The sequence below is a fragment of the Phragmites australis genome, chromosome 9, assembly GCF_958298935.1.
Source record: "Phragmites australis chromosome 9, lpPhrAust1.1, whole genome shotgun sequence".
NCBI lineage: Eukaryota > Viridiplantae > Streptophyta > Magnoliopsida > Poales > Poaceae > Phragmites > Phragmites australis.
The window spans coordinates 32,132,268-32,138,267 of record NC_084929.1 but is presented as its reverse complement, the minus strand read 5'-3'; positions in this window follow the sequence as shown (position 1 = coordinate 32,138,267).

The window sequence follows — 6,000 nt, the reverse complement described above, 5'->3', positions numbered from 1 at the left end:
ACTTATCACATCAATATAATTAATATTTAAGAAATTAGTATTGGGAGTTGCATTGATGCTATCGCTCGTAGTTATACTAAGCTAAACACCTCGAAATCACACAGACACTGCACTAAACATTTCAAAGGTCAAAACCGGGGAGGCCGTCCCCACCTGGCGCGTGTCGGCGCTTGCTTCCGGCCCTCTCGATCCGCCGCACCTCGCGCGCGCCTGCAGGAAAAGGTCGTCTCCCTCCTCCGCGACCCCGATCGTGGCTCGCACGCACTTGGAGGCAATGATAGGGTCGCGGCACGGAGGGCTGGAGGAGCAAGTCGTCTCCTCGGAGAAAGGCGAGGGCGCGCAGGACAAAAGGCAAAAAAGGGAAAGGAGACGAACGGCGAGAAGGTTTGCCGCCGCGTTCGTCAGAGTTCAGAAACCTTCCGTGGCTGCAAAGCATGCGCGCACGAGACTCTCTGACTTCACACCGACGGGTTTGATCGATCTCGAGACGATGGCAAAGCGACCGAGAGATCAGAGATGCATGGAAGCTTATTTTACTTCACACGAATCTACAGAGCTGTGCTAATATCTACTATCTAGCGTGAGTGAAGATGGAGCAGATTAAAAAGCGTGAGCAAATGGTGCAGAAAATGCAGTGTTGCAGTACTGCATGTCTGTCCATACTTTCAGAGTTCAGATACCTTAAATTTCTGCAGAGTTGAGATACCTCAAATTTCTTTACTCAATTTCTTTGGCGAAAGTACCTTGAAATTTCTTCTTCTGTCCTATAGTTCGCAAGAAGCCAAGAACTCTGCATCTTTTCTTCTGGAGCAATGAAAGCTACAGACCAACAGCTAGAATCATGCATATGTACAAGGGTAAAGCCTAAATGAACCAGCACTGGCCTATGACACTACATGGAACATTGGGTATAGTATCAGTTGAGAGATGAGACCACTTGAACAGTTGAAGCAGATCCGACGGGGCCATGCATGGATGCAGCAAGACTCCAGATCAAATCGTTCGAGTGTATACGACTAGGCGCATGGTGCCAAAAGGAGACGAAATCATGAAGCTAAACTAACACGAGTTGCACAAGCATTGGCCGATGTACGAACGACACGCTGAGAAATCATAAGGCCACGTGGGTTCACTACGTCCCCATCTATCGATCATAGCACTACACCCTTTTTAGAAGGAGATCATATGACATAATTACATACGTGATATACCGTTGACACACAGGGTTTACTGAAAATTATACATACAGTTACGTAAAAAAACCGTATCCCTACACTTTACATCCTGCATGCCATGAGTACATGACCCGTCTTACATGTTGAATCCATGGTGCCAATATTGTATCCTCCGTACGTGCAGAAGATAGAGCAACAGCAAACAGTGCAGCGGCAACACACGGAAGGGAAGGTCTACATCTATCCACGTGTGATCTGCATCGTAGAAGCAGCAGTACTAGCGTAACATCTTTATATACTATTTGAGGCCCCATTTGCAACACGGGAATTTCTCAAGATTAATGTGGAAATTATACTGTTTCCTATGAACTTCGAACGCTGGAAGAGCCAGTAGTTGGCATGTACTACATCTAGTTGTAAAATTGGCTTTGATACAACTAGCAGATCACCGTGATAAATTTAAGTGGAGTCTACATCAAAATAGGACTTTTTACAACATATTCTATGCATAATGATCTAATGAACTATGACTTTTCTCATTCTATCGGCTCATATGGAAAATCAAGATACCTATAAAAATAAAGGTATTTTTATGGCACCTCAAGAAATGTGTTATATTAACCAAGGACAACCATTTTAAACGGAATTAGAATGTATGAAAAAAATGTTGTTTCTGCAATCACGAGGAAACAATCCAACATCTGTTTATTGACTATAAATTTGCCAAATTTATATGGCGAACTGTACATGTTGCTTTTGATTTAACAACCCCTTCTTCTATTACCAATATATTTGGGGATTGGCCTTTTGAGGTACCATCAAAAGTAAGACTAAAGATTTGGGTTGGTGTTACTGCATTATATTGGTCAATATGGTTGAGCTATAATAATATTGTGTTTAATAAAGAAAAGAATATCACATACATGTAGGTAGTCTTCGTACGTACATTAGAGGTCACAACCATGGAGATCTTCACCGAGCATAGGTGGAGGTTTAGCAACATGATTGATCTTTCATTTCTCCAACATTTAGTTTGGTTTACTGGTGTTGTAACCTCTTCATGATATACAGCTGAGAGCTGTACTTTGTAATAAGTAAAGGCTTTTGCATGTTAATACGCAAAGGTCGGGATGTAGTATTTGTGGTTATGTGCAGATGCCGAAACTTATTTCAATATGGAATAAAGCTTCCTTTACCTTAAAAAAAAGTCAGGCGTGCACTTAGCTCCCTGTGTATCATGACGGTGTGAAGGCAGTCGATAGATCATGGGATAATAAAGTGCTAGTATATGCAGCAACAAATTATGCAGCTTCTTGTTCACTTCCACCTAGAGGTACCTACACTCTTCTACAGTTGCAGATTCATCAGAATTACCATCATTTATATTCATCCTTGTTCTGAAGTTTTCATCTTTAGGCAGTAAGGTTCACGCTTGCGAAACAAAAAAGTGAAAAGAAATAGGATTGCGAAACAAAAAAGTGAAAAGAGATATAGGATTCTGAAGCAAATTGTCATTGAATCAGGTCCGGAATTTTTGGTACCGGGAATTATTTGGTCCTGTACTCTCACACTCATCGTCCTTGCAGCTGCTAGATTGTCAGGCAAGCAAAGAGGCTGCATATCATACCTGTCTTTTGGGTGTTTTTTTCCCCTCTCCCTGAGCAGGTGGACTGCCAACATAGGATCTGTCAGTAAAGTGCATGAACAATCTCCAAGTTTCATATGATAACTATGATAACCGATCGAACTAGGACTGTAATTGTACATGATGAGAACTATATCATCTGGGGGCAATCATTTCCATGTTTCCTTTCCGAGTCTCAAACTATTCTGGGCTCTGAGTGTCACTCTGAACATTAGCGGCTTCTTGTTCCCAACGTGGAGGCACGTCTCCAGAGTCCTCTCCTTGCTATCAGTAGAAGATGTCAGACTCCACAAGTCTATCTGCAATCTTGCCTGGAGAATGTCTGAACATGCATCACACAGCACATTCCTTAGCCCAAGCAATCTGTGCTGAAACCAAAAGTGACGCACATCCACTTTCCTCTCAACTCTGAAGGATGAACCAGGGTTGCCTGGTTGACAAGGAACCAATGCCATTCGTTCACTCTGTTTCACTCTTTGTTTTAGGAAATCACTCTGTTTTACTACCCTTTTCTTTTAAAACTGACTAGAACCTCGGCCATTCGCTAAGGGCCTGTTCGGAAGCCGGCAATCCCCACACCAATCTACGTGGTGGGCCCAGAAATTAGTTCGAATTTCTGACCCGCCCATATGGATTGGGCTGTGATTGCCTATTTTCAAACAAGGCCTAAAGAATAAAATGGACACACAAGCAGCGGTCCTCAGACACATTTGTTTCACTATCAACCTACTTGTAACGTTGTTATGGTTCTTGTGGTGAAATGTACCTATTGGAATTTAAGTTCTAGACTCGGTATTGTTGCTCATAGGGATTAGTACATACATATGTAGGTGTATTTAGTGGTTAAAATGTGTGCTCGTGTTACGTGAGCTTAGGTCTTCAATCTAATTTAGACATGTGCTCTAGTACACCCACACGAGTGTGTATGCATGCTTGTGTATGTCTGATTTGTACTCCATTGTTCCATAGACAATTCTTTTATTCTTGAATCCAATTTTTATTTCTTCAAAGATAGTATTCACTCCGGTCACAAGATCTAGTCAAACTTTTGAGACTTTTACTACCAATAATTTTTAAAATATTTAATTTGTAAACATAAAAAAATCATACATGTAGATTTGTCTTCATAAACATTTTCATAATATCATAAACTTATTAGATTTTATAAATATATTACATACAAAACAGTGGTCAAAGATACACATTGAAGATTGTATCATGTTCAAAACATAAGTATTTTTGAAAAGATACACATTGAAGATTATGGCACATTTACTTTCCAACTCTTTTTGAAAAGGTTTAAAAAATTATAGTTCTTTAATTATTATTATTTTGCAAAATTGTTATATTTGTATTTGTCACCTTATCGTTTGCATCCTTTTATTCACATATACATCATTCTTCTTTGCATCATATCCAGCTTCCTTAATTCCCATGCAAAAGATTGCAAACCCCAGACCCAGAGTAGTGTGGTTCTTGGCCTTAGCCATGTTAGATCTCTTTATACTCCATCCATGGGTTTACTGAACTCCACAAAATTTGACTTCTTGGACATCATAGAACCAATCAGCGGCGGACCTTCCAGTAAGGCAAGCTGTGGCGACCGCCCCACCTACTGATAGGCAACTCAACAGTGGGTGAGTATTGTTCAGCAGTCGACGCCGACGTTGGCTAAGGTCAAGTGAAGTTCGCCCTACCTAAATTCATGAGAACGGTCCGCCACTGGAACCAGTAACAGCATACACATATAGCTACTTGCTGTCCCTAAACCTTGGCACACCCCCACAGGTCTTTCATGTGTACTTGACACTGGGAGAGTGGGAGTAGAAGTGGGACTTGGGCTGGGCTATTTTGGGCCAGCCCACTGTACACTCAACCCAGTATGGTTTAGTGCTCGTGCCGAGCTAGCTCGGCCCACTTTATTCTCGTATCGTGCTGTATTTGGATCGTGCTAACATTGATATAAGACCCCATGGATGGTCTGGCCGTCAAAAAAAAATGGGCTGTGCCTAGACGCACCTAGCACTAAAATTGTTGGATATGTTGTTCTGTCTTGTATAAGTATGGGATGCTTCTTTCGTAAGATGCTGGACATATGTTGGACACTATTGACTGGGGTAACCAAAAGACCTCCACGGTAGTGAAGTACTACTAAAGTACGTACTCGTACTAGCATCCATTCTAATTAAAAAATGAAAAGTATTATCATCTCTTTCCCATTGCTCTTAGCCATGTGCCCCACACGTCGACCTTACCTCTTCTAAGTCTTCCCTGGTCCTCATTTCTTTCTCATCCAAGCTACAGGCCAAAGGTGAGAGAGCATAACTATCGGCTGAAAGTGCCTAGAGGGGGTAAATAGATTTTTCTGAAAATTAAAACTAAAACAGCGGATTAAATCTGCCGGATACTCCGGTGAAGCTCGGATACTCCGGTCTGATCCGAAGTATCCGGTCTAGTCCGGAGTCTCCGGTCTATACAGGAAATCTAGAATAACTACGAATTAAAGCAAATAGTTAGAATCTATAGTTGAAGCTAGATCTACTAGATACCACAGAACTAAAATAATAATTAATACTAGATAGATGATCACTAGAGCAATTTGTATGAAGAATCACAAATTCACACGAGTAAGCAAATTGCACAAATAAGAACGCGAGAGATTATCTCGGAGTTCAGCCACCTCACAAAGAAGTGCCTACATCTCCGTTGAGGAGCTCACAAAGAGCTGGGTCTTTTCCAACCCTATCCTCTTCTAGCGATCACAAAGATCAAGCTAGAATTTCTTACTCAATTCGAAGATGATTACAAACTTCCCGTGGCACTCCACAAAGTTTGGGTGCTCTACGGGCAACGCCTTGCCGTCTAGAAGCACGAAGCTTCAAGAGAAATGATCACAGCGAATGCTCGAAGAAGAACTCAATGCTCAAGTGGCTTAAACCCTCTCTAAACACAAACTCACTAAATTTTGCAAACTTTGCACTAGAGGAGGTTGGAGGGACTTTAAATGCTCTTAAAGTGCTCAAAGAGTCTAGAGTTCACCAGCAATAGCAAGCTTTAAATGCCATGGGGTGTGGGAGTATTTATAGCCCTCTCTCAAAAACTAGCCGTTACTGTTCTGTCAAACCTGACCGGAGTATCCGGTGAACACAGAAGTATCCGGCTCCAAATCCAAAAATGGCG